Here is a 6,140-nt window from a genome sequence, read left to right on the forward strand (position 1 = left end):
GGTGAGTACTTTATATACTCGTAGACGCTAGGCTAAACCTTAACCCGAAGGAGTATAAGTTTAGTATTAAGACGGTTAAATACTAAGGGTTTATCGTTATAATGGAAAAAGGGGTGTTTTATAACCCCGAGAAACTTAAGGGTATTATAGAATACGACGCCTTAGTCTCTACGACTAGGGTACGACGTTTCGTAAGGTTTGCTAACTTTTATAGGATATTTATCCGCGACTATATAGCTATTATAGCGCTACTTATAGCCCTAATAAAGAAGAACGCCCTGTTTTATTAAGGCCCTTTTTAAGATATAGCCTTTAAAGAATAAAAATAAAGGTTTTAGGCAAAGCCTTACCTATAATAATAATAACCCGGAAAGAAAACCTAGCTAAAAACAGATTATTTAGGATTCGCGCTAGGTAGTAATTTCTTATAGAAAGATAAATAGGGGTAAAGGTACGTTATCATATACTGTTGATATTTTTATTAAATAATATCTAAGTATATTTTATAATTATGTATAAGCCTCTAGCTTAATACCAGAGCTCTACTATAATATAGCTCTGCGTATCTTATACTTAGATATATCCTCGATTTATATACGAGTCTACCTCGTATATTGAATATCTAATAGTCTACTATCGAGGATAGTATTATATCGTGGTGTAACGTAATAGACTATATCGTACGACCACGACTTGACTATCTCCGTTCGGGTTAAATATAATGCCCCGAATCTTAGAATCCATTCTTTCTTTTCCTTATAGAAGCTATATACTACGAAGGAATCTATACTTCTTTGTTCGTAATAATCTAAGTCTTTAAAATTAATTTTATCTATTTCTATCTTATTTATTAAAAGGTTATAAGCCCGGATTAGCTCTGCCTAATCGGTAAAGTAAAAAGTTCTTCGATTCTACCCGGTCGTCATATAAAAAGAGAAACCACCGATTGTTTTTATCGGTCGTATATAATATCATATATCGTATCCTTTATCGAACCGATTAGTAATAATCCCTTCTATAATAGAAGGTCGGAAAAAAGTTTAAAAATAACCTATGCGTGAATTAAACGTGGTCACTTTACTACTATTCTTTACGTACGATTATAATTATAACCACTACACTACTACGACTTCGATTACTACTATGCTGTTTTCGATACTAGTATAGTCTCTTCGTCTCTTCTAAGGCTTTATATACTAAATAGTATATACGCGCTCTATAGGTATTTTTCCTATTAAGGATTTCGCTCTAAATAACCCCTTTTTACCTAATCCGCGAATAGCTTTATTTTTTTAGAGCCACTTTTGGACCTATTCTTAGACCCACTTTTCGGTCTGACCTTGGGAATAAAGAAAAAACGTCCCCTTTCTTTATAAACAAGGAAGATCGATTCTTTTTAGATACCTTTTCTTCTTTTTCTTTATCCTCGAAGGACCTTTTTATGTTTTACGACCCACTTTTTATACCACGTTGCTCGGTGCTCGACTATTAGACCCATGTTTTATAACTAGTCCTTTAGTACTTGACCGTTAGACCTATATTTCCTTATTCCCGATCCACTTCTTTAATACAATAATAAAAAATTCATAAAAAACCTAAATAGAATCCAAAATAAATAAAATAAATACCGTTTAGAAGCTCAAAAAGGCCTTAGTCTTGGGAACCCCTTAAAGAGGTCTTCGTTAAGAAGCTTAAGGGCAGCGAAGAGCATAAAATCTGGATGATAGGTATACGTGCCCACTTTGCCCGTAAGGAGCTTATTTTAGAAAATATAATAAAACCCTTACCCAATATCAGCTTTTCTAAGGCCGTTTAGGATAATCTACAGGTTTCTGGAGATATAATAGCGGCTCTTTTAGACAGACCCCTTACCTAAGTCCAGGGACTTACTATAGGCGTAGGAGTCTAGAATAAACTAAAAGACCTTTACAAAAGGAAGGGGTTTTTAGCTAACTACGACGCTTTAGTGAAAATAAAGTGATTCTTACGTGGATTTTAGATCGCCTAGACGACCGCTACGCTTCTATTACTTCCTAGATTATATAGGCTTTTCGGCACGATCTAAATAGCTATATACTAGATAAACTAATCGCCGAACTAATCGACGCTTTGAGGATAATCGACTCGTCGAATAACCTACTTATTAATAGTAGGAAAAATCAGAAAAATCAGATAAAATATCACGGGAATCAATAGTATGAAGGGAATTAACAGAATCAATAGCAGAAAACCCTAATCTGTATAAACTGTAAGAAAAAAGGATATATGAAACCGAACTGCTTTTCTCTTTACCCTGAAAAAGCCCCTTAAGGCTAGGCTTCCCGAGACAGTTATAGGGGTCGAATCGGCTCTTAAAATCGGGTAAATAAGCCTTAATAGTAGTAGCAGATAACCGACTATAATAGGCCTTAAGGTCTTTAATAGCTTCTTCGAAATCAGAAGATCGATACTGTAATAGAAAAAGTCGGAGCCCTGATCGCTTAAACAAAAGACGAAATTTATCTTCTTCGCTCTTAATAGTAGTCTTAGGAGCTACGAAAGGCCTATGCAATTTAAAAAGAGGGCTACGAAAGGATAGCCTTCGAAGAAACCGAAAAACGGTTAAAAGAGATTTCTTTCGGCGAAGCCCCCCTCGCCTCGCCTCCCTATATTCCTAGGCCTATATGGCCTAACTTTCATGCCGAAGAGACGATATAAACTAATCAGGTATTTATCCTCGATTAAAACAAAGGCCTATTTAATACTAACCTTAATATAGGCCGACTAGTTAAAAAGGTGAATGAAATTCGAATAGATAGTAGTTAATTTAAATTGGATTTAAGCTTCTGTATCGATAGTGGTGCTATAGCGTATATTATATTACATAAATCAGTCTTTCCTGCGTATAATACTACTAGTAGAATAGCTAGTTAGAGTTAGGCTAATACAATAAATATAACCGGTACTAGAGACTGTTTTATAAAATTGAAAGATACCGGAAAGTAACTGCTTTTATAACGCTGCTTATATATCCTATAACTAGGTATAAATATAATAAGTCTACTAGTACTAGATAAAACTAATAATATACACGGTCTCTTAGGAAATAATAAACTACTTTTATTTTCTACTACTTTAAATAATACCCGTAACGTCTTTATAACTGCCCTACTGTATAACGGGCTATACTGGGCTAAAGCACGGGCCCTGACCTACAGGGGGGTATTAGGGTCGTCACGGCCCTTATAGCCTTCTAGGTCTTCTATAACTATAACAGGAATAAAGGTTATTTTAGACTAAAACCAGTTATAAAGAAAAGAATAAAGAGATCTAGAATAGGTTCTATAATTAGAATAAAGAACCGAATAAAGAGACCGTAATAACAGTAGAAAAATAACCACTATAAGAGAACACCTAACGCTATAGCACTGTAGACTAGGTTATATAAATCCTACTGCTTTAAACAATATACATATACCGATATCTATAGAAGATATCGAAGAAGTACAGAGCTATGATGCCTGTTGAAAAAGTAAGTTAGTTACGCTTATAAATAAAGAATTACTAGATACATATAAGGATGTTTCCTACCTTGAAAAGGTCTATATGGATTTACGCGGTCTGATCGACCCTATATCCTATAATAAGAAGCATTGGATCTTATTTATAATAGACCGATCCACCCGGTACCTATGGGCTAAATTACTAGCCGATAAACCAGAAACGACGGTTATAACCGCTATAAAAGAGTGGAAATTTCCGGTGGAAAATAATAACTATAATATAAAGATAAAAGAAAATAATACCAACGACGGGCGAGAATTTAATAATACCTCGTTTAAACGCCTTTTCTCAGGCGTAAATTATAATATAAAGCCCCCGTATACCCACGAAGTATAAGGCTCCGTAGAAAGGGTAATAAGGACTATAATTAAAAAGGTCCGTGCCCTTCTTTTCCACTTAGGGCTGCCGCGATACCTTTAGGGTGACGCTGTTTATTTAGCTATCCATATATATAATAAAACCCCTAATACGGCACTAGGCTTTAAAACGCCTTACGAATTAAAAGAAAATCAAAAGCCTAATATTAATAATATAATGGTCTAGGGATCTGTTACTTATTATAAGAATGACGACCTAAATTTGAGAAATTTAGACACTACAGCCCTTTCAGGTGCTTTAATAGGCTTTAACGATTATAGCTATAAAGTATATAATCCGTAAACCAGGAAGACTAGCTGGTTCCGCGACGTATATATACTAGAAAATTAGTTCCTTACTTTTTCTTCGGAAAATAGAATTAATAAAAATAAGCCTGATTATAAAGATAAATATTTAAGTGAAGATTTACCTCCTACCTTATAGGCAGAATCGGTTTCCTACTATAGGCCGTATTAACCTGGTAAGTACTATAAATAAAATATATCTAAAGAGGTCGATTTTAATGCTATTAATTCAAAAAGAGCTTTTAGTTATATCTAAACGGAAGAAGAAGATAACGGTTAAGGATTAGATAATAATCTATATCCAACGGCTAATATACGAAAGAGCTAACAGGTAGCGGGCTATTTTATTCCAGCTACTAATAATAATAATAATAAAATAAATAGCCCGGCTAATAACGAAAGCCTAGATACCAGGGTTAAAGTATAAATTTCTTCTAAATCTTTACAGGAATTGAGGGATTATATATCTATTAGTTATATATCCTACGATAATAATAAGCGCTTATTATATATAACAGAAGATACTATATGAGGAAACCTGTAGTTAAAAGAAAGTCCCAACTGTCTTTTAACTATGAATGCTCTTTACGAGCCCGCTACCTATAAATAGGCTATAACCTGCCTAGATAAAGATACATAGATAGAAGCTATAATAGCTAAAATAACAGAACTTTAAAAACGAAGAACCTAGGATCTAATAACGGTCGATACGGCTTAAAATAACTATATTCCCTGAAATAAAACCTATAACGTCTTAGGAGGTCGTTGGGTATATAAAATAGAATATAATGATAAAAACGAGGCTATACAATATAAAGCTAGGTGGTGTATATAAGGGTTTAATCAAGTACTAGGTATTAATTATTTAGAAACCTTTTCTACTACTTATAGGCTAGAGAGCTATAGATTAGCTTTTATACTAGGCGTATTCCTAGGCTGGAATTTCCGGTAGTTCGACGTTAAAAACGCGTTCGTACACGCCGAAATAGATACCGATATCTATACTATATAACCTATAGACTTCGAATAAAAAGAAGGCTCTAATAATAAGAATAAAACGATGTATGAGCTTAATAAAGCATTATACGGTCTAAAACAGAGCCCACGGCTCTGGTATAATTTCCTTGTTAGAATACTACGTAATATCGGTTACTGTGTCTCCGATTACGATAACGGTATTTTTACTTACTATAAAAAGAATAAAAATAATATTATATAGCGTGCTATCCTTTTATGCTACGTTGATGATATAGTGGTATTAAGCCCTTCTAATACTATAATATAACACTTATATACAGAAATGGTAAAAGAATTTTCAGTTAAAGACCTAGGTGAAATACATGTATTTCTAGGTCACGAAATAACTGTAAATAAATCTGATAAGACTCTTGCTATAAATCAGTGGCCTTATACTAATAAAACACTTAATAAGCATAATACCAGAAGTCTAAAAAGGGTTGATACACCTTATATAACTAAAAAGGTCGTTGTTCCAAATCAGGAACAAGTATTAAAAACCGATATAAAAGTATACTAGCAGAAAATCAGGGCTTTATTATATCTAGCCCTTTATACTAGACCTGATATAACCTACGCTGTTAATAAATGCGCCCGCTATATAAGCAATCCATTGTAAGAGTACTTTATAGCCCTAAATCGAATTTAGGCTTATATAAACAACTTCCCAAAAATAGGTCTTTCATATAACGGTAAATCTAATAAAGATCTTAATATATACAGTTATTCTGATGCCAGCTTTTCCGATATATTAGAAGATAGGACTTCTACGTCCAGCTATTTATACTGTATAGGAATTAATAAACTGATAAGTTAGTCCTTAATAAAATAAAAAGTGGTTGCTTTAGCCATAACAGAGGCCGAATACATAGCGTTTAATACTTAAAAAGCTCAACGGCTAAATCGTGCCTTACTGTT

This window comes from Sodiomyces alkalinus (assembly GCF_003711515.1).
Source record: "Sodiomyces alkalinus F11 unplaced genomic scaffold SODALscaffold_3, whole genome shotgun sequence".
Lineage (NCBI taxonomy): Eukaryota > Fungi > Ascomycota > Sordariomycetes > Glomerellales > Plectosphaerellaceae > Sodiomyces > Sodiomyces alkalinus.